Consider the following 23,476-nt stretch of genomic DNA (forward strand, 5'->3'; position numbering starts at 1 on the left):
CATCAGCACCACACTGCTATCTGTCTACAATAATTCAGACTTCTTTTTTTTTTTTTAATTTTTTATTCATTTATGATAGTCACAGAGAGAGAGCGAGAGAGAGAGGCAGAGAGAGAAGCAGGCTCCATGCACCGGGAGCCTGATGTGGGATTCGATCCCAGATCTCCAGGATCGCGCCCTGGGCCAAAGGCAGGCGCCAAACCGCTGCGCCACCTTCTGTCACAGCATGGTAAATTCTAGTTCAGTGTGTGTGTGTGTGTGTGTGTGTGTGTGTGTGTGTGTGTATTTCTACTACTTAACCTAGTACCGCTCAATAAATGAGTCCTGGGAAAACCAAGGAGTCCCACCTAGTGTCAGTCTCAGTTAATTCTATGGCAGGTGCCTGACCTTGATCTCAGAATCCAGAAATCAATTCGCATCTCCACAGTACCTCTGAAGTCAAAGGAATAATTATAGTGAGAAAGGAAAAAACTGCTTAACACTTCACTGCATGTCCTGTTTAGGGAATTAAAAAAAAAAAAAAGAATAAAAAACAGAATTGCTTTGAATTGCAAGACATTTTCTTTCCTCATCTGCCTTTTCTTCTAAGTAGGCAGTTTCTTCTTGACAAAAATCATGAATTCATTTCTAACAAGCTCCGTGGAATCTCTATCAGTTCTGGCCACTTCAGAAATCAGTAACAGGAAAGGAATATGCAAAAATGAAAATGATTGTGCTCTGTCGTGGGTGCTGTTTTCTCTTGAATTTTTTCAAAATGTTTCATCATCTTTTCAATAATTACATGCAATAGATATTTAAGAAGAAATGTTATGATGAGACCCTCAGCGTGGAATCTGGCCCATTTGCAAATGCACTTGCTCATTAACCAATTAGGAGATGAAGCCTACATTTAAGCAAATCCACAATTCAAAAACCCCCAAATTAAATTTAAATACCTCAGGGCAACCCATAATGAGTTTAAAATTAAGTGAAATAACAGGAATTTTACTGGGTTCAAAACAACTAATTGTTGGAAGCTGCTTTCACTCATTTGAAGTTCTGTCCAATTACTGCCATTGCATTTCATACCTTCAATTTATATCTTGCCACATGAGTTTCCTTTTAATAATAGGGGATGGGTCAGTCCATTTGCCAGTAAGATGAGTTCTGCATGTATGCCTTAATATATACACTGCAAAACTCAACCTTGAATATGTCCATATGAATTTAGGACTGTATTTGTATCCTTAAAGAAAAGTTAGAGAGATACATGATCTTATCTGCAACTGGTCCTTAAAGAAAAGTTAGAGAGATACATGATCTTATCTGCAACTGGTCATTTGTTTTCATTTAATTAGAAGGCATAATGGCATAGTGAAATCAGAAAGGGCTTTGTACTGACTCCAGCTACCACTCTCTAAAACCACACATTTGTGGCAATCTTAGGCAAGTACCTTTACCTCTCTAAGCCTCATCTTTCTGTATGTGTAAAATGAGACAACGGTACACTTAACTGACAGAACTGTTGTGTGGGCCAGATGATCATAAATGTAAAGCATGTAGGATAATGCTTGGCATATAGTAATCACTCAATAAATTCCAACTACTACAATTAGTCACTACCATGCCATATTAAAAAAAAAACAAAAAAACATGCAAATTAACAAGATGCAGGGTCTTGATCCTCAAAAGGGTTGCCAGATATAGCAGATAAAAATACAGGCATGGTACAATATTTGGGACAGAGTTACACTAAAAAAGTATTCACTGTTTATCTGAAATTCAAATCTAATGGGGGCATCCTGTATTTTATCTGGCAATTTAGTGCTTAAGTTCTAGTACTTAAAGACCTTAAAATTTCATATTTTCCTTTAAATTCTTGGGAATCAAGCAAAGGGCAGGTTAGAAGAGAAATGTTCAGATTACTGCCTTAATTCTTCACTTCACTTTGGGCATAGAGACAGAAAGTTTCCACTGTCACTCTGGATGTCCTTGGGACACCATGACATGCAATCAACATCACCTGTGCTGGCTGATAATTCAGAGTATATGATGCCCTTGTTTATAGCATCTTCAATTCCACAGACATTTTTACTTGACTAATTCACTGTTTCATACCAGGCAGGGGGTAGGGAGGAAATCATTCAAACTAAATGCTACTCTGAAGTTCAGTTACTTGGCTGGAAAACAGCAGATAAATTGATAATTGCAAATGGTCTGAAATTTGAATGATTTTTTTCCACTTCAACTAAATCTATTGAGCACACCCAAATAATTTAAAAGTGCTGAAAATAAGCAGTATTGGGGATTAATGAAAGCAATATATTCACTCTGTTGCATTTATTATTTTTAAATTATAGTACTCCCACTTGAAGAAATGCAATGAGGTTGAAATGAAGCAATTTTGTTGTTAAATACTGTCATTTAGAATAAAATGCACATGACTCTGGAACAGAAACAGCATATACTGTTGTTTTTTTGTTTATCCTTAGTTATTTTCAAGTGAAGCAAAAAAAAAAAAAAAAAAAAAGTAGTAACAAAGAATTCCTATGTATCAATGATCCCACAGGAAATTGACCAGACTTGGCACAAGTGGTGTGGGATGGGAGAACTAAGGAGGCAAAGATGAGAGTTCAGATCCTGGCAGCTCCTTCTTGGGTTCAGCTAGGAATGGCTCTTCTTGCTGGTGGATTGGCTCTAGCCTCGTGCCTCTAAGAACAGAGAGGGCTGTAGGAAATAGAGAGGCCTGGACTACAGGACATTCTCTGGGGGCACAGACTCTATCCTCATAGAACTTATTTTCTGGTAGAGGAGACAAACAAAAGAGTTAAAGTATTTTTATATCAAATGATGCTAAGTGTTATGAAAGGAAAATGGCCTTTCTTGCTGTGTAACTTTAGGCAAATTACTTACCCTCTCATCAACTCTCAGCTTGTTTGGATTCAATGTCCTTATATGCACAATAAGAGAGATCTACCATGCAGGGTCTTTATGAGAACCAGAGATGATGGATGCAAAATGCACACAGTTCCAGAAGAGAAGCCATAACTGTAATGGTTTTTTTACTATTATTTTTTATTTTGTAGTTTTATTACTATTATTTTCATTATTTTTTCTGCACTTTTTAGAAATGGAAACCAAAAGTATAGCAAAATAGAGTTGCCAGATATAGTATAGAATGCACAGTTAAATTTAAATCTCAGAAAAACATATAATTTTTAGCATAATATGTCCTATAACATACAGAACATGCTCATGCTAAAAAAATCATTTATTGCTTATCTGAAATTCAAATTTAACTGGGCATCCTACATGCCAGCCTTGCCCATTTTATAAAAATATAAAAAACTATCCTCAGTAAAAAAAGTCCCTCCCAGGAAGTCTGTCAACATAAAAATCTTTCTGAGTCACATTCCTCTTTCCCTATTTTTTTCTGTAATGTTGATATTTTCTTAATTTCATTTTCCTTCTATGTTAATGTAGGTCACAGCAACTCTTAATCAAAATAAAGGTGCAGAGTGCTAAAAGCCTTGAGGAGGCTCTATATTCCTTACAGAAGACTCTTGAATATAGGGCCACTAGAAGTGCATCCCTGTCTGTAAAATAGAGTGCCAAATAATGGTGATCTATCTTACAGCATAGTGCAATGGCCTGCAGTAAATTGGGGAACTCAGTGTGGAATGTGGAAAATGCACAAGAAAGCTATTTTTTTCACTCATTTATTCAATAAAAATTCACTGAGTTCCTATGATATGGCAGGCACTGTTTGAGGCACTCAGCAACTCTCAGCTTGTTTGGATGTTCCATATGACACAGAATCTAACCTCATTAAACTTACCTTCCATTCAGGGCAACAAACAAACAAAAAATTGTGTCAGATGATGATAAGTGCTATGGTAGAAAAAAAGGAGGGTAGGATTAGAGAGTTCCAGGGAGTTGTTATTCTCAATTGGGTGACTGAAGAAGGAAGGCAGCCCTGATGAGTGACAGTTGCAGAATCCTTAATTGAAGTCAGGAAGCAAGCTACAAGGATATCTGGGGGAAGAATATTCTAGAGGGATGGAACAACATATCTAAATTCCTGATACAGGCGGGTGTTTGACATATCACAGGAAGACCATTCATTAGTGACGAGACTGATCAGGAAAACATATTTTTATTTCCATAAGCCAGTTTACCTGGAAATACTGGCCTTACATAGACCTCAAGATTTAATTTTAAGCCCAACTCCACCACTGCTTACCAAGTTTACATTGACAAACCCCCTGTATGTGTCCAAAGGTTTGAGAAAGCACCACTTTAGAAGTCTATTCTTAAGGGAAGCAAAGCCTCTTCTAGCTGCTACCACTGCCTTTACCCAGCCTCAATGACACTATAAGGTAACGCTCCCATAGCTACCTTAAAGTTGTACTAGATGTAGGACCTTACAACGGGAAGAGAGCTCCCAGCTTACCTCATATAACTACATCTTTCCCTTCTATGTCAGCCATTTTCCTTTTTAATAGATTTAATTTCTATCCTTTGCCATAATAAGTGATTGATCTAAAAATTCTGTCCCTGCAGGTGCTAGTATACAACTTGGCCTCTGGCATTTGCCCCTTTTCTCTATTTCTTAGTCATCACGCAGTGTATATAACTTGGTAAGATGGTCTTCAGAAGAAGTACTTAAAACCTTTAAAAAATGCAGCTTGACTAGTTTTTCAGTACCTTCACATTTTCTTTCCCTAGAAGGTAAGTTTAATGAGGTTAAACTTGACTAGTTTTTCAGTACCTTCACATTTTCTTTCTTTCACTTTCTTGAAAGTGCTTTCAAGAATAGAACAAAATTATTTAAAATAATCAAATTCATTTTTAATATGCCAACACTATATTAAAGTGGTTCTTGGATTCAGTAATTGTATCTCAGTCTTAAGTAGTGTAAATATATCTTTCACTTACTTTACTTTGTTCTGTATAAAGATCAATTCTAGTAAATTAACATGTTAGGATCTATATATTCAATGATGTAGAAGGCTTCTTAAAGTTCTTTTCACTCTTCTTAGTAAATATTTTATCATTGTTGTGGTGGGTAGAGTAGATACTAGGACATTTTTCCTGTGGCTCCTTCTATCAGAATTAATACTGATACCTCTACAATACCAGGTATAAAAAATTTTCTCTGATAGAGCTTCTGAAAATTTAGTGGGAGCCATTGAAGACCTGGAAACAATGGTTCCTTGTATTTCCTGCACAATGACTTGTTTATGACATTTTGACTGCTTTTTATCAAGATTTCTGAGCAATTTCCAGCATTAACTGACAACAAAGGAGCCCACTACGGGGAAAGAGTCATTCAAGCTACAAGTTCCCTACATTGAATCCCATAACTCCTACTATACAAAGGTGAAGCATGTATTGGTAAGTTATGGGTGCTAGCAAAGTCATCTTTTAGGGAAGTAAAGCCTTCTCTACCTCTAGCTAGGATCACTTCCCCAACCCTATACTTACCTAGGGTTTCCAGTTCTCTGAGAAATGATTACCATTTCACATTTCCTTGGGATGAGATCCCTGGCTACAACTTGTTATCCTTCAGATCTGGTTTTAACTCTCAAAATAGAAGTCCTAAAGAAACAGAAACAAAAACAAAAAAAAAGCATACTCTCAGCCAGATCTACCAGGCTGGTATTATTGACATTTGGCTTATGAAGAGACATACTGCATCTCCACTCTACAGAAGCACCAACCTAAAGAAGCACCAACTTCCCACTGTAATCATCTACCTTAAAAAAAAATTCTGACAGTGGGAAGTGCTCCTGAATGCCGTATTTTGTGACACCAAAGATGAATCTCAACCTCCCAGAAGTTCTTTCCATCTCACAATAAAAATAAGATGCAGAGCATCAAAACAACATCATTCCCTCCCATTCTCCAAAATACCCAAGAGTAGAATGGTAGCTTATTATAAGCAAACACCATGCAAATGTAATGTACTGATTACCGGAGAAAAATAAAGTTTCCTCTTCATGCTGTTCAGTTATCCTGCTCATTTCTTAATAGTCCTACATTCATAAAAGGCCAAAGGACTCTGACCTTGACAAGCTAACTGAGCAGGAAAAGGCAATCATGTGTACAAGGCTGTCACCCACCCCACAAATTATGATAAAATACACCTCGGGATCAGAAAAAAGAGTTGCGTATCTCCAGTGACATCCACAGTAGTACATTTAAGGATCTGAATAGAACAGCAATTTATTTTGCACTAACATGTTTTATGGTTATCATCAAGCATTATGTCTTCCGAGACTGAAAGGTGATGTTTTTATGGACTCTGGTTCCTTGTTGCATTATCTTCACAGCTCAGAAATGATCTCTCTCTTTTTAAGCCCCCCCTTCTCACTCCCACCTTTGCCCCTCATTTAACAAAGCAGCCGCTTTTCTAAAGGAAAGAGGAAAAATAGAATGAATCCACATTACACAAAGGGCACAAAATGAACAGATTCCAACCCTGAACAGTTTCAAAATGAATGATTATCTGGCTAATTAGTGAAATAAATAATAATAATTGCCTGTCCCTCCTCATTAGAGCCCTTAATAGTAAATGGAACCCTAGTGCGGAGTTCCAGCAAGCCAGTTTCACAAGACTCAATCCTGATTTGGAAAAAAGACATATAACTCTATCATGCAGATGCCCAAATGACAACCCCTAAGACCAGATCACAAAAAATGATCTGCAAGGGAGATGGGTGGGGGGATTCCAGGATCTGCAAGGGAGATGGTTTGGGACATAGAGGGAATATTTCTGGCTTCCTTCTATGCTTAAGGATTATTCTATGTTCTAGGCAACCAAGAAATAAAAGCCAAGAAGCTGTGGACATAGAGCACAGGGGCCAGAACATAGAAGGATTCTTACTTGTTCAAAGTTTATGTATCTGGCAAGGTTCATGTTCTTAAAGTCTGATCTAATCCATCTGCACCATTATTTAGCCAGGCTACTTGTTAAACCTACCGTTCTGGGCTCAGACCCAGTTCCACTGACTCAGAAACTTTGAGAGTGAGCCCACAGTCTGCATACTTAACAAGATTCCTAGGTGCTTTGTACACACCTGAACTTAAAACACCACTGCAGTAGTCAGTGGCTGGTGAGACTGGGCAATGCTATGAAATAAAAGCATGTTTCTGCTTTGTGGGGAAGATGCTATAGCAGGAAATGTCATCAGACTGGATCATCTTCTTGTTGGAAGTTTTGGCCTCATGGTTCAACCACAACATCCTCTTGCCAGCGTTCCTTTCTGTACCAGCCTTGCCTCAACATCTGAAGTTAGCAGAGAACCTCGATGCAGTTCTGCCCCTAGAGCCAGCCCAGCCCAGCCAAACCTATTACTCAACACTGAAAGCCTTTGATTGGGTTCTAATGAGGCAGCAGATCAGCCTTTAGGGGTCTGTTCTCAGTGTGATAAGCTCCTCTTAATGTTAATCAATGGAGAGTTCCCACTGCTTGGGCAACATTCTTGTAAAGCTCTTGCTCCTTGATGCTCAACATTTCTTTCTGTGTTTTGAAATCTACCAGTGTTCAAGTGCTGGGTGGAAATAGGAATATAAAAACTGTCTTTAAACTCTCCCCATTTTCTGAATAAACCTTCTTTCAAGACTACCTGGGTCCCTAATCCATGCTGCTTCCTACACCATGACACACTTTATCCAACCTCATAAAGTAACTAACTATCATACGCTTATCAGCACTGGGGAGACAGAGCTGTTTCATGAGCTCAAGGAACTCAGAGTCTAGGCTGGGAAACAGATTGAGAAATGGACAATTATAACACTGCAGTATCCATGGGACAGACTGAGGAGGAAACTTGGGTGGAGTTTCAAATGATGAAGAGGAGATGCTCAAGAGAAGAAAGAATAATGCTCAAGAACAAATACTTGAAAAAAAAAAAGAGTATTCCAGTAAGGGGAAGAAGGGCTTACACAGCCAACTTAGTCAACAGGCTCCAACTTGTCTGTGTCTGTCACAGTGAGCATAGTGCCCAGGGTCCAAGATACTTTTAGGAGACCACAGAAATGTTTTAGTCTAATTTATCTCAAAAACAGAAGGAAAAATAAATACAATGATAATGAATATAGACTAATCTAGCCAGTTATACTCATTTTTATACCAATGCAGTCATAAAATACAGTATTTAATTTTTTTTTTAATGGAAGAAGAGGCCCATAAAGGTAAAAGTGCCTAGGGCACTCAAAAGCTATAATGTCGGGATCTCTAGGTGGCTCAGTGGTTTAGTGCCTGCCTTTGGCCCAGAGCGTGATCCTTCATCCTGGAGTCCCAGGACTGAGTCCCTGCATCAGGCTCCCTGCATGGGGCCTGCTTCTCCCTCTGCCTGTGTCTCTGCCTCTCTCTCTCTCATAAACAAACAAACAAATAAATAAATAAACAAACAAACAAATAAACAAATAAATTTATTATTTATTTTATTATTATTTTTATTTATAAATAAATAAAATCTTTTTAAAAAGCCATAATGTCTAAGTCATAACCAGTGGCTAATGCAAAGATACAGGTGAGCAGTAACGTCTAGAAATGCAAGCAACAATACCTATAACGCACTGAGCCCTTACTCTATGCAAGACACTTTTCTAAGAGCAAATATTCTTTATTCCTCACAATTCTACAAAGTAGGTACAATTACTACTACCACCCCCATTTTACAGATAATGAAATCAAGGCAGAAGAAAATAAGTTCCTCAAACTCATATAGATAATATACTCACACTTCATCCAGATAACCAGGTCACCTATTTAGGCACTATTACTCTAGAGTCAACACACTTAGGCTCTAGGCTGACTCCCTGAATTATTTACAGGCATACTTCAGAGATATTGTGGGTTTGGTTTCAGACTACCACAATAAAGAGAATATCACAATAAAGAAAATCAAGTGAATTCGGGGGTTTCCCAGTGCATATAGAAGTTATGTTTACGCTATACTGCAGTCTGTTAAGTGAGCAATAACATATGTAAAGAAAAAACATACACACCTTAGTTAAAAAAATACTTTATTGCTAAAAAATGCTAACCACCATCTGAGCTTTCAGCAAGTTGTAATCTTTTCACTGATGATTGGTCTTCCTTCAATATGGATGGCGGCTGACAGATCAGGGTGGTGGTTGCTAAAGATTGGGGTGGTTGTGGCAAGCTCTTAAAACAATAATGAAGTTTGTCATATTAGTTGACTCTTTCTTTCACAAACAATTGTTCTGAAGCATGTGACACTGCTTAGTAACATTTTACCCAGAAAACTTTCTTCAAACTTAGGAAATCAATCCTCTCAAATCCTCCCACTGCTTTACCAACTAAATTTATGTAACATTCTAAATCCTCTGTTGTCATTTCAACAATCTTCATAGCATCTTTACCAAGAGTAGATGTCCTCTCAAGAAACCACTTTCTTTGTTCATCATAAGAAGCAGCTTTTTGTGTTTTATCATGAGACTGCAGCAATTCAGTCCCATCTGCATGCTCCACTTCTAATTCCAGTTCTCTTGCTATTACCACTACATCTGCGGTTACTTTCTCTCCTGAAATCCTGGGCTCCTCAAAGTCATCCAGGAGGGTTATAATCAACTTCTTCCAAACTTCTGCTAATGTTGATATTTTTAACCTCTTCCCATAAATCACAAACATTATTAATGGCCTCTAGAATAGTGAATCCTTTCTAGAAGTTTTTCAATTGACTTTGCCCAGATCCATCAGAGAAATCACAATCTGTGGCAGCTAATAGCTTTATAAAATGTGTTTCTTAAGTAATAAGACTGGAAAAACAAAAGTACTCCTTGATCCATGGGCTGCAGAACAGGCATTGTGCGAGCAGGCATGAAAACAACATTCACCTCACTATACATCTCCATCAAAGTTCTTGAGTGACCAGGTAGGTACACTATAAAGGAGTAGTATTTTGAAATCTTTTTCTCTGAGCAGCAGGTCTTAACAGTAGGCTTAAAATATTCAGTAAACCATGCTGCAAATAAATGTGCTGTCATTCAGGCTTTGTGGTTCCACAGATATAACCCAGGTAGAGTAGATTAGAATGATTCCTAAGGGCCCTAGGATTTTCATCATGGTAAATGAGAATTGGCTTCAACTTCAAGTCACCAGCTGCTTTAGCCCCTAACAAGACAGTCAGCCTGTCTGTTGAAGAGTTGAAGCCAGGCATTGACTTCTCCTGCCCAGCTATGAAAGTCCTAGATGGCATCTTCTTCCAATATAAGGCTTTTCCATCTGCATTGGAAATCTGTTGTTTAGTGCAGCCACATTCACTAATTATCTTAGCTAGATCTTCTGGATAACTCACTGCAGCTTCTACATCAGCACATGCTGCTTCATTTTGCACTTCTATGTTAAGAGGATAGCTTCTTTCCTTAAATCTCAGGAACTAATGTCTACTAGCTACAGACTTTTCTTCTGCAACTTCCTCACCTCTCTCGGCCTTCAAAGAATTGAAGAGAGTCAGGGCTTTGCTATGGCTTCAGTTTTGCCTTAAGGAAATGTGGCTGGTTTGATTTTCTATTCAATCCACTAAAACTTCACTTTCTCATCATTCATGTATTTACTGGGGTAGCATTTTTAATTTCCTTCAAGAATTTTTCTTTTGCGTTCACAACTTGGCTAACACTTTGGCACAAGAAGGCTAGCTTTCAGCTTATTTCAGCTTTTGACATGCCTTCCTCACTAAGTTTAATCATTTTTAGCTTTTAATTTAAAGTGAGAGATGTGTTACTCCTTTTATTTGAACATTCAGAGGCTACTGTAGGATTATTAATTGACCTAATTTCAATACTGTTGTGTCTCAGGCAATAGGGAGGCCCGAGGAGAAGGTGGTGAGGGATGGCCAATCAGTGGAACAGTCAGAACACACACAACATTAATCAATTAAGTTTGCCGCCTTTATTAGTGCAGTTCATGGTGCCTCAAAACAATTACAATAATAACATCCAAGATCACTGATTACATATCACGATAACAAATATAATAATTAAAAAGTATGAAATATTGCAAAATGCACAAATACTGTTGGAAAATGGAACCAAAAGACCTTGCTTGATGTAGAGCTGCCACAAACCTTCAATTTGTAAAACAAACAAACAAACAAACAAACAAAAAAACACAATGTCTGCATAGTGCATAAAGTGAGTTATGCCTGTAATTATCTGTGATGAAGAACCCATTTTCCTTCTTTCCAATAAGTTACAAACCATATGTTTGTGGAAAAAAACAATAGAGAAGAATTGCTAGGGAAAAAAAAGGAAAAAATTGCTAGAAAGGTGCAACATAAAATGAAAACATATAGAAGACAACGCCAATTTTTAAAAAAATAAATGGAAAAGACATAAAATTATAGCATAATAGTTACACTTGGACGTTGTAGCCATGTCAAATTTATACAAAAGTTTCTAAAAGCTTACCCTCAATGGCTATGCTTACCACATCTCGGACCAGTAATGAACAGTTTGTAGGCCAACATGGGTCCCTGCAAGCACGTTGGGTATAAGCACTGCTCTGGCTTATACCGCCAGCTGGATGATCTGCAGTTTGTTTCTTTACGTAGTAATGGAGTGGAAGGGAGTCACACAAAGGAGGGTGCCACTTCTCTCAAATGTTGGTTAGAGGGCTTGAGAAGGGAGAGGTTTGGGAGGTAAGAGTGAATTAGGATGTGTACGTTTTTCACCAACTTGAGGGTGTGTGTGTGTGTGTGTGTGTGTGTGTGTCAGGGACTTGCTTATTACAGGCAGAATTGGGGGTGGTGTTACCTGAGCTTCTCATTCATTAAAGCCTGAAATTTTAGACTTTTGTTTCAGCCTTAAATGAATTGATACATATATATCATTGAGGCACACTCACATAATCGAAAGATGTTCAACTACAAACTTTAAATTGGGCCCCACAGATGGTCCACACTCCCTGTGGTGCTCTATGGGCTATTGTTTTTAATTTAATCCCTCATTTGTCTTATAAACCATATAACTGTGTTGATTACATAATTTTGCATCAAAAACTGGTAATTTATTAATATAAACACAATATATACCATATTTTGTCATTTGCTTTCTATATTTTATTTTACATAAGTGAATTTCTGAAAAAGTAGGAGAAAGTAGGATTTTGACAAGCACAATCGTATTTCAAACGTCCCAGAAGATATTATATGGGCAAGCAGGCTATGTGTAGTGAATTCTATTTCCCTGTTTATAAAATGAAAATGATGTAATTGGGTGATGGGCATTAAGGGGGGCATGTGATGTGATGCGCACTGGCTGTTATATACACAACTGATGAATTACTGAATACTACATTGGAAACTAAGTATGTACTATAAGTTAGCTAATTGAATTTAAATTTTTTTTTTATGATAGTCACAGAGAGAGAGAGAGAGGCAGAGACACAGGCAGAGGGAGAAGCAGGCTCCATGCACCAGGAGCCCGATGTGGGATTTGATCCCCGGTCTCCAGGATCGCGCCCTGGGCCAAAGGCAGGCGCCAAACCGCTGCGCCACCCAGGAATCCCTAACTGAATTTAAATTAAAAAAAATGACAAGTCTTTGAAAATCTTAAAGTATTGTGTATTAGCATTTGTTATTAGTAGCATTAAAAAGAAGACAACAGGCTCAAGATGACATTGTTTATGCTAAGCTCCCATCACTAAATTGAGACTTAATTACAGTTTCAGCTCTCCAGAACTAGAATCTTAAATGAGTCAGCCAGGAATCCTAGATCAGCACTAGTGATGTAATCTGCCTGACAGACTCATGCCAGGCCCTAAAGGAACTAATTCTGCAATAACCAACCCACTTTTTGCCTACTATTATTTCCTCATTCCAGCTCCCTTCTGCCTATAAAAATCTTTCATTTTGTATAGTTGCTCAGAGCTTCTTTCTATATGCTAGGCTGGATGCTGCCTGATGTTAATAGATTTTTTCCTTAAACTTTTAAAAGTGTTAATATGATTGTTTATCTTTTAACAATAATATTCTTGAAATTCATATTTTCACATGAAGGTTTGTATAAAATGAGTTTTGTATAAATTTGCACCTATACCTCCTGGTATAAATTATAGTAACTGTCTTAGATCCCTTGCTGCCTTCCACGTTAATCTCAATCAAAATGTTGTATGGCAGTAAATGTCCTTATAGCGAAAGGAATCATTTCAAATGTCTGAAGAAAGGATTTTTATGTGTTATTTCATTACCTGAATAATCTGTCTTGATTCCACCATGTTTCCATTTATCCACTTACTTCCTTTCCATCAGATATTTCTACTAGGATGGTTCCATTCGGTGATGGGGAGCAAGTCTTATTCTTTCCCCACAGAAGGAGACATGGAGAGTTGGGATTTGGGAATTCTGAATTTCCTATTAATAGCAAATCTGCAACATTGTTCTAATTCAGGCATCTAGTCCACTATGGTCACTGTCCTGAAGGAAGAAAAGCAGCCCAGGGTAGAGACACAGCTCACATGTATCTATGCCACATAAGCATCTACCCAGAAACAAACCAAACTACCCATTCATCCATTCTGGAAATGCCAATATTGCACCTCTAGGAGAAGATAGACCCACACCTGATGTATGATAAAATACTAGTAATACTAAAATGACCACCTCTTTAGAAGAAAACAGTAGCATCTTCTAAAAAGCTACGAAATGAATATGTTCTCATTCTATCGCCAAGGAAGGTATGAGGTTTCTCAGGAGGTTTAGTGACCTGTTATGCTGAGATAACTCCAGAGTACTCTTCTAAAGCTTTACAGATAATTACCTTATTTAATTTTCATGACAACCTTGTGAAACAGGTACTGTTGATTTACAGACACATGGAAATGGTGTTAACTTTCCCAGGGTCATGCAGCTAATAATTGGTGGTACTTGGATTTGAATCTGGTTGCACAGGTAAGTGTTTAATAGAATTTATTATATTGATTTGACCCATGTTTTTCCATGTAGATACTTTACACAGCCCACTGGAGGGCCCTCTTTTTCATGACTACCACCAGAACTTCAGATACAGGAGATAGTCAAGCTAATATTAGTAGTACTAAAAATAATGGTTGTAAAAAGCATGTACACAGTGAGGAATTTTCATTATTTTATTTACTTCTCCAAATGGCCTGAAATCAGTATTGTATCATACCCTAATTACAGATGAGCAAAGGATGAGTTCAGGAGATTATATAGTTGTCATAGTCACATAGCTGATTTAGGCTTGATCAGATTTAAACCTGCTCTTTCTAATTCTTCTCCAATTCCCAGCCACCATTCAGTGGTGTTTCTATTCAGGGCAAACTATTCCTATTTGGAGCCCACCTCTCTCCTCTACCTTCTCTTGAACAAACATAGTTACTCTGGGTTCTCTTTCCTCTTTACTCTCGGTCATGCCTGAGGCCCAAAATAAATAATATTTAGACAATTTAAAACTTAGTTGCAAATTTTAAGGTTGGGAAATATTGCTATATCCCATGCAGCCTCCTTCATTGTGAATCAGGTAGTTGAAGAAGCCTCCCAAAAGGCAGAGATGATTTTTTTTTTTTTGGCAGAGATGATTTGTATAAACTAATCTGAAACCAAGCAACCCAACTCCAAGCACTAATAATTACTGAAATTTGTTGAGAATAGCAATAGCTCAGTAAAGCTCAGTGTTTCCCTAAAGGGCAAGTATAATAGGCCTATAACTTCAAACGTGTAAGAATAATTTGTTATTCATGTTAATCCCCTCGCCATTGCTAGTCACATCAATCTCTTTCAAAGGGGGACATTGGGAAAAAGAAAAACCATTGAAGTTTGAAGGGAAAAATAGGCACATAAGGTAAGCAGCAGCAGATAGCAGAGCAACTCTGTGATTCTGCTTGTTGCTGCCTGGGACTTGTAATGTTTCATTAGGATTCACCCTTTACCCCGTGCCCATGTGGCTCCAACTCCCCAGTAAGGCAGCAAGTCAGCCAGATGAAAACATCATCATCAAACCATTCTAGCTATTTTTGGAATGATGATGTTTTCAAGAATTTTTACTGCAAAGGTCCAAGCAAAATTACGAGCCCTTGTTTAAGTCCATGCATTCTTTGCCGATTCAGTTTTAACTCAGGAATGGTACCCACTTCAAAACATGTATACCTACCCAGATAGGTATAGCCACACTGGTTCCCAGGACTTGGTTTTCAAAGTTGCTGAAGTATCTCTAGTAAAAAGGATGCTTAGAAATAAACAGGTGACAATACAAAAAGGGACTCTGGGAAACCAAGAATTCAAGTGTTCTGAAGGTACAGGCTGTGGGTGAACATCTTCCCAGAAAAGAAAGAAATGATGTTGGTAGTTTTAATGGCCTCCCCTTTTCCTTTTTACTTAAATCACCAATGAAGATTTATAGGAGGCATTTTCCACTCGCAGTCACAGATAGGCCACCATATAACTTCATTTTCTTGTTCCATGAACATGAGAGAGAAGAAAAGGTAAAGGTTTTCCCCTCAGCTTTGGTTTGTCTTTTTCATGGCACCAGAAAAACAATGGCATTAGTGATTTAAGTTTTCCCAGCTCCTGGCCTTTGGGGGAAAGGAAGGTTTCCTTTTAAGTGGGTACTGACCAAAGGACCTAAAGCATAAGAAACTAACTTAATGTTCACTTTCATAAAACAGAGCATTTGAATTTCCCCTCTCCCATCAGCATGGAACAAGGCACATACACTTCCAGGTATAGAGAAGGGGAACCTCAGCCACTGGCCCCAGGTAGTTCTTGACTGAGTAGCCTCTGCAGCCTAGAGCTAGGCTTCCTCTTTCAAACATCGCCTGGAAAATCACTGGAGGAGGAATCCTGGCCCCATTGTTGGGAGGGAGACAAGGCCCTCATATCGCCAGGGGCAGGATCAAGAGACAGAGTATACATGGACATGGGAAGTAGAGTAGGTGCCAACAGCTGTCTAAATAAATTGTTTTGGATTTGGTAGGCCTATATCTTAGCAGCTGCAAACGGCTTTTATTTCTGGGATGTATTTTTTTCTCTTTAGTGATTTTTATAATTTCTTAAATTAAAAAAGTTACATGTTCATTATAAGATATTTTAACAGAAGACATGTACATGTAAATGAAAAGTAAGAGTGCTTAGGTCTCTTCCCCACCCCCACCATCCTACTCCTCAACAATGTTAATTATTTGGGGCATAACCTTCTAAGTTAATTATTTGGGACATAGCCTTCTAACTTTTTTAAGTACATCTACCAGATATATTATTTTAGGTTTATCCTTCCAGCATTCTCTACAGATTCTGCTCTGAAATCTGTGTAGCTCTGAATCTGCCCATTCTCTTTTACTGTCCTAGTCCTCCAACGTCAGATACACTTTTAACTTCCTGTCTGCCACAGGACCACGGATTAGGTTCTCACTCACAACAGTTTGGCCTTGACAGCTTGCTCTAGTTCTGAATCAGTTCAGCCATTTATCATGTTTAAAATCTGTTTCCTGGGCAGCCCGGGTGGCTCAGCAGTTTAGCGCCACCTTCAGCCCAGGGTGTGATCCTGGAGACCCAGGATCAAGTCCCACGTTGGGCTCCCTGCATGGAGCCTGCTTCTCCCTCTGCCCCGCCCCTCTCTCTATGTGTCTCTCATGAACAAATAAAGAAAATCTTAAAAAATAATAAAATCTGTTTCAACTTGAACATCTTTTTAAAAATATTTAATTATTAGAGAAAGAGAGAGAGAGAGAGAGAAAGAAAATAAGCAGGGGGAGGGGCAGAGGGAGCAGGAGAAGCAGGCTCCCCACTGACTCCAATGTGGGGCTCTATCCCAGGACCCTGAGATCATGACCTGAGCTGAAGTTGGATGCTTAACCAACTGAGCCACCCAGGTATCCCTTACCTTTTATTTGTTTTAAAGAGTTGCCTGGCCTTTCTTTAGTCAACAATATAAGACATAGCCATGGTGGTTTTATAAGTTAAAATGCAAACAAGTTCTGAAGAAAACCTTCTAGCCTACAGGGAATGAGTAGTATTGCCTAGATTCTAAGAAAACACTGCTTACAAGATTTAACAACTTTTGTAAAAAAAAAAAATACTATTAAGCATATTTATGAACTATAAGATTATTATGAACCATCAATTGTTGAAGCGTTTTTCTTTTTTAAAGTGTTTTTATGTACCTTTCTGAGTCAAAAAAATATGGTACTTAACTCACTCATCTTTTATGATGTGAAAGTCATAACCCAGACCTTTCTTTTGCCATGGTTTACCCCAATATATTATCTTAGGTATCTATGACCTTAAAAGATGGATAGTTTCAAACACTGGATACTTAAATGTACACATGAGTTAGAACCTGAATTTATCTAAATCATCTTGACATTTTAAACTAGCAAACCCTTCTTTGCTATGAAAAGGCTGTCTAGAATGATTGCTCCATTAGGAATCCTGCCCATGGCCTTTAAAAATAAATCATACCTATAGGTGATCCTTCTCTCCATGCCTGTGGCAAAAAGCATGGGTCTTAGTCACAAGCAGTAACTGGTCACTTAGCAACAGGTACCACACACCACTCCATGGTCTCCCCTCACTAGTTAACTGGCAATTCCTCTAAAAAATAGTTTTAAGTACCTATACATATGGGATGATTGAGCCACAAGGATGTCTTGATGAAGAGGTGGGATCTGAGATACGCAAATTATCACAGTCCTACCCAACCTGTTACATCTAAAATTCTACCACCAGAAATTAATTTATTTGGACTTAAATGTGTCCTGAGAAGAGCAGTATCTTAAGTTCTTGTCATTTAACTAATTCATGATTAAAAAGCTACCAGGATGGAAGGGTGAGGAACAAGATATAAAGGAGACAACCAGAAGGTGAAGATGGACGTTTAAAACAAAGTTAAAGTGTCAAAAACAAATTACAGTCTCTTCTTCATCTTCATTTTGGCTTGTCCTATTTTGGAAAGATTTTCTTCTTAGCAGTAGATAATCTTCAGAATGAACAATGATTCACTCTAATGAACCTGAAGAGGATTAATTCTAAGCAGATACTCATATACTTTGGAACCAAAATGAGTTTTTATGGATTCTAACCAACCTGACCTTCTTTTCAGTATAGCCTTGAATATCAATGATAATGTTAATACACATAAAGAGACACTATGAAGGGGAACAACAGCTTGGATTGAATCCAAGCAAAAGACAACCCCACTTTGTTTCAAGACCCTCCCTGCTGTGGGGCTAATTCCTCACAGAAAACAACAAAACTATTAAAAAATTTAATAAAGCAACCAATTAAATATTTCAGAGAGCCTCATTAAAACATTTCACTATTTGCACTGATTATCATGTGGCTACTTATACGGATGCCCATAAATCTGACTGCATTAGGTTCCCAGGCCTTTGGTTCAGATCATTTCTTCTCCCTATGTGGACGTGCCCAGGAAATGAGATTTAATGAGTCACTGGCCTCCCTGATAATCACAGGAGAGCTCATTAGCTCTTTGTCAGATTTGTACCTACTATCTGCCCCCAATATGCCTATGACTTCTTTTGAGTTAAGTATGATATTACCAAAAGGGAGAACTCAAAAAGAGCCTGTCTGTGCTAAATGCTGCAGACTTGAAACATTATATAAATATTTTTACATATGTTAAAAGGCATCTGAGAGCAGAAGGGAAAAAATAACAGAAACAACATCCTCTATTGGTGGCATCACTACTTAGATGACATACACGTCATTAAAAAAAAAATAAAGTTTGACATTTGTACCTTTGTAAGCCTTGCCAAATCTGTTTTGGCTGAGTCAAAGCAAGAGAAGGTTCAAAGGATAGAAGAAAACAATCCTTAGAATTCATCAAATTTGGGGAGTCTTCCATTATGCAACTTAGGGTGCTTCACCGTGGTTTCCCAATCTCATGACTTTGCATTTTCACTGAAAATGACCAGAAGGCTCTCATGGCATTTCATGGGAAGGGGTGAAATCTTGCACTCCAAGAAAAGCTTTAAGTGAATCTTACTCCTTCCACAGAACATCTTAGTAATAAGTTTGACTTGCTTGGCACTGAAATTGCCCATAAAGGAAACTGTGACATTAATAAACTTCAGCAGAAATCATCTGAGTGATTTTCTGGGTTCTCATTTGGGTCTTCCCTAAATACAGAGTTATCTGAGTAAGGTGTTGACACTGTGTGGCTGAGCAACTGCCAAGGACCAGTGCCAGTTCTTAATCAATGTTTATTGATCCAAACAAGAGCCATAAAACCTACGTGGAATGCATAAGAGTATTTAGTTCTACGGTCCTTAGATTCAAACAAAAATGGTGCTTAACTTTTAGAAGGTTGCATACCCTTTTTTTTTTTTTTAAACACACACAAATAAGAGGAAGAGGCAAAGGGAGAGAATCTTCAAGCAGACTCCCCACTCAACATGGAACCCCAAAGGGGGCCCAATCCCACAATCCATGAGTCCATGATCTGAGCCAAAACCAAGAGTCAGAGTCAGATACTTAACTGACTGAGTTACCCGGGTGCTCCAGAGGTTGCATACTTTAAGAATCTGATGGAAACTATTAACTGGCTCCCAAGAAAAATGCACCAACCTCTTAACAAATGCATATGCAGATGTATACAACACACACACACACAATTTTTTGTGTAATTCCAGAAGATTCTCAAACACTGATCTTATTTCTGCTTGGGTCCTTGGACCTAAGATTAGATCTTATATAGATTATGATATCCAGGGATGTAAAGTAATACTTACTGAGAACTCACTATATGTCAGTAACTACTACATTTCATTTAACCCCTATAACAACCCCAATTATATATATATATTATATATATATATTATATATATAATTATATATATATACACACAATTATAATTATATATATACACACACACAGATATATATATATATATATATATATATATGATATGATATGATATGGGAGAGACACGTGGAAAGAGGCACAGATAATTCAATCAACATTCCCAAAAAGCTAGTTAGTGTTAGAACTGGGGCTTCAAACTCAGTGTGGCTCTGGAGTCTGTACCGAACCACTAGGTGATGTTGCCTCTCTTATATACCACATTTTTGTTTCAAGGCGTGTTCACTTTTGCTTTCTCATTTAATTTTTGTAACCTCCTCCAGGAGTTAGATTAGGAAGGTATCTCCAATTCAGTGGGTGTTAAGGGCATTTCAAAGTGGGCAGAAGATTTGCTTTCTACTCTCTTTTTCAGACAATGAGGACTATAACAATGAAGTCATAGTTGATGAAATTAAAAATTAAAAACCAAAATTCTGACTTGAGCCTACCTCCATTAACTACAGATTGAAATGCCCTAGGAATATTTCTAATTCCTTTCTTCACAACCAACCACTGCCTTGAGGACTAAATCAGCATGGTAAGGTTTTGAAGCCATGTGGTGTTTCCTGCAAAAACTTGGCTTCCTGCAGTTCACAGAGCAGTTTTGTTTCTACAAAGGAAAAGGCATGGGGAAGAGAGAGAAGAAAAGTCAAGTTGTCAGTCTGCAGAAAATAACAATGCTGTGTGTCTATGACTGTACTAGACATTACATACATATCTTTGTCCTTACATATAGCTCTAATTCTAATTGACATGTAAAAATACTTTTTAAAGTATTTAACCCTCCTTTATCTGAACTCCACTTGGTATCCTTCAGCAATTGGCTGTTCCCACTCTTTTTTGTAGGTTTTTTTTTAATTGAAGTATGATTAACACAGTGTTATATTAATTTTAGATATACAATATAATGATTCAACAATTTATACTCAATGCTCACCATGATAAGTATACCCCTTTCAATCCTATTTATCTATTTCACCTCTCTTCCCACCTACCTCCTCTGATAACCACTAGTTCTCTTTTTACTGTTCATTTGTTTTGTTTTTTAAATTCCACATATGAGTAAAATCATATCATATTTGTCTTTCTCTGACTTATTTCATTCAGCACTGTACTCTCTAGATCTATCCATAATGTTGCAAATGGCAAGATTTCATTCTTTTTTATGGCTGAGTAATATTCCATTGTATATATACCACATTTTTATTCATTCATCTATTGATGGACACTGGGGTTGCTTCTATATCTTGACTATGGTAAATAATGCAGCAGTAAACATAGGTGTATATATCTTTTCAAATTATTTTTTTTTCCCTTGGGTATATATCCAAGAGTAGAATTGCTGAATCATATGGTAATCTCATTTTCAATTTTTTTGAGGAACCTCAATATGGTTTTCCACAGTGGCTTCACCGGTTTGCATTCCTACCAACAGTGAACAGGATTCCTTTTTCTCCACATCCTCACCAATGCTTGTTATTTTTGTTTCCATTCTTCAGTGAATCTCTCCCTCCTTAAAACCCATATTAGTATGTACTGCTCATTCTTCACAATCACTCAATGTCAGACATTGGTCTCAGCTTCTCATTCGGGTGAAATGGTAAGACTGCACGTACATAGCTTCCAATCTCCTTCTTTTAAAAATACACAGAAATACTCAGGGAAATGTAGCAAAAACTATTCTGAAAAAAACAAACTTGAAAGAATGTGAGAGAGTAAAGATGAAAGAAATTCCTATGTACTAGAAATAAAGAGAAACACATAGCCAGAGCTGCCATTTTGCCATTTGTGAACTGATGCTTTGGTGGCCCAACAGGGTGTGGATCTACATATAAGCCCAAATGGTGGGAGGTTGGAATTTAAATGCCCACTTAGCAGCAGGAGAGGAAGAATAGGACCTGTGCATGGTGTGGAGGCAGAACTGACAAGCCTGTATAAAGTCAAGATCCTAGAAGGCACAGGAAGGAGTCAAGGAACTTTCTTTTCCCAGTCCCAAGTGAAAAAAAAAAGTCAGTTATGGAAAATCAAAATTCCAAGCCTGTTTGGGCATCTAGGGTGCAGAGTCTGAACTCATGTTATCCACCCATAAAGAAACCTCAGTGAAGAAATTAAAATAAAAATTGGCTGCAGACCAATGAAACCACTGAGATACTCATCATAAGAAAATACAAAGCTCCTCTGCAGAAATACTTTCACGACCCAAAGATCATGGGATGTCCCCAAGACAGGGACAACCCTTTGGTGAAAGTAAGTTCACAAGTAAAAGAAAAAAATTACAAATCACAAGCAAAATGATCCTTCAAAAGAGAGAGTAAGCAGACAAACAAAAATTAACACTCTAAGAATTTAACATGATAGAACAATCTGAAACAGGAAATAAAAATAAGCATGTTCAAAATCATTAAAGACAAAAGATTAGAAGCCATGATGTAAGAACAAGATATCATATAATAAAAAGAACTACTTGGAAATTAAAAAAGAATCACTGAAATTTAAGACTAAATAAATAGCATATTAGTGTTCCAGGGCTGCCCAACAGAGTATCACACATTTTTTGACTTAGAACAAAAGAAATGTTTCTTCCCATAGTTCTGGAGGCTACAAGTATGAAATTGAGGAGTTGGCAGGACCACGCTCCTTCACCCAAAGAGGAAGGATCCTTCCTTGCCTCTTCTAACTTCTGGCAGCCCCTATGTTCTTTGGCTTGTGGCAGCCTAACTCCAGTCACACAGCCCTCTCTCTAGGCTTAGCGTGTCTGTGTCCGAATTCAACACCCACCCCCCTGCCCTGCCACCTTCTTACGGATATCAGTCGGGTTGGGTTAGGATCTATTCTAATGACTTCATTTTTAACTTGATTATATCTGTAAAGACCCTACTTCTAAAATAAAGTTATATTTAAAGTACTGGGAGTTATGACTTCAATGTATCTCTTTTGGAGGACACAATTCAATTCATAACAAATAAATTTAGCAGTAGATCAGGTACAACAGAAGAGAATCAATTTAAAAAAAGATAAATCAGGAAATAATCCAGAATGCAACATAGAAAAATTGAGATAGAAAATAATCAAAGACAAGTCCAAAGTTAGAAAGGACACGATAAGATCCACTATATATTCTTAAGAGTTTTAGAAAGATGAAAAGAATGAGACAGAAGAAATATTCAATAAGATAATGGATGAGATTTTTCCAGAATTTCTGAAGAACATCTCCCTCTATCCAGGAAACATGCTAAGAGCAAAGTAGTACAAACAGAAATAAATCCACAGAGATATATAATGTAATGAAACTGTAAGTCATCAAAAAAATCTGAAAGACATGAGAAAAAAAGATTAACTATAAGTAAATAAAGACTAGATTGACAGCTGTTTTCTCATCAGCAAAAACAGAAACTAAAACTAACCTATGCTGGTAGAAGTCCAGATAGTGTTTAACTATTAGGGGGCTGGCTAGTGGCTGGCTGGGGACACCAGGAGAGCTTCTGGGGTGCTGGCTGTGTTCTGTACTTTATCTAGGTTTTGATTACACAGATTCATTGAGCTGTAAATTCACAATATGTATGCTTTTCTACATGTATATTACATTTCAACAAAAATTTTTCAAAAGACAGACCAGAAGGCGAAGACTAATATCTTTAAGGAGAAA

General features: G+C 37.6%; 1 long non-coding RNA gene across 4 annotated transcripts in view; it reads right to left on the reverse strand.

Moving 5' to 3' along the window:
* LOC106558046 overlaps positions 1–23,476 on the reverse strand; it is a 99,575-nt gene continuing 76,099 nt past the window's right edge. The window contains exons 4-6 of one of the 4 annotated variants that reach the window (XR_005381720.1): positions 20,280–20,440; positions 5,467–5,580; positions 1–2,706 (exon numbers count right to left, since the gene is read on the reverse strand). This is a non-coding gene — a long non-coding RNA (uncharacterized LOC106558046). The remainder of the gene's footprint in view (positions 2,707–5,466; positions 5,581–20,279; positions 20,441–23,476) is intronic. The other 3 variants (XR_005381719.1, XR_005381718.1, XR_005381717.1) reach the window with 3 other exon arrangements.

Source organism: Canis lupus, chromosome 30 (assembly GCF_011100685.1).
Source record: "Canis lupus familiaris isolate Mischka breed German Shepherd chromosome 30, alternate assembly UU_Cfam_GSD_1.0, whole genome shotgun sequence".
Classification (NCBI taxonomy): Eukaryota; Metazoa; Chordata; class Mammalia; order Carnivora; family Canidae; genus Canis; species Canis lupus.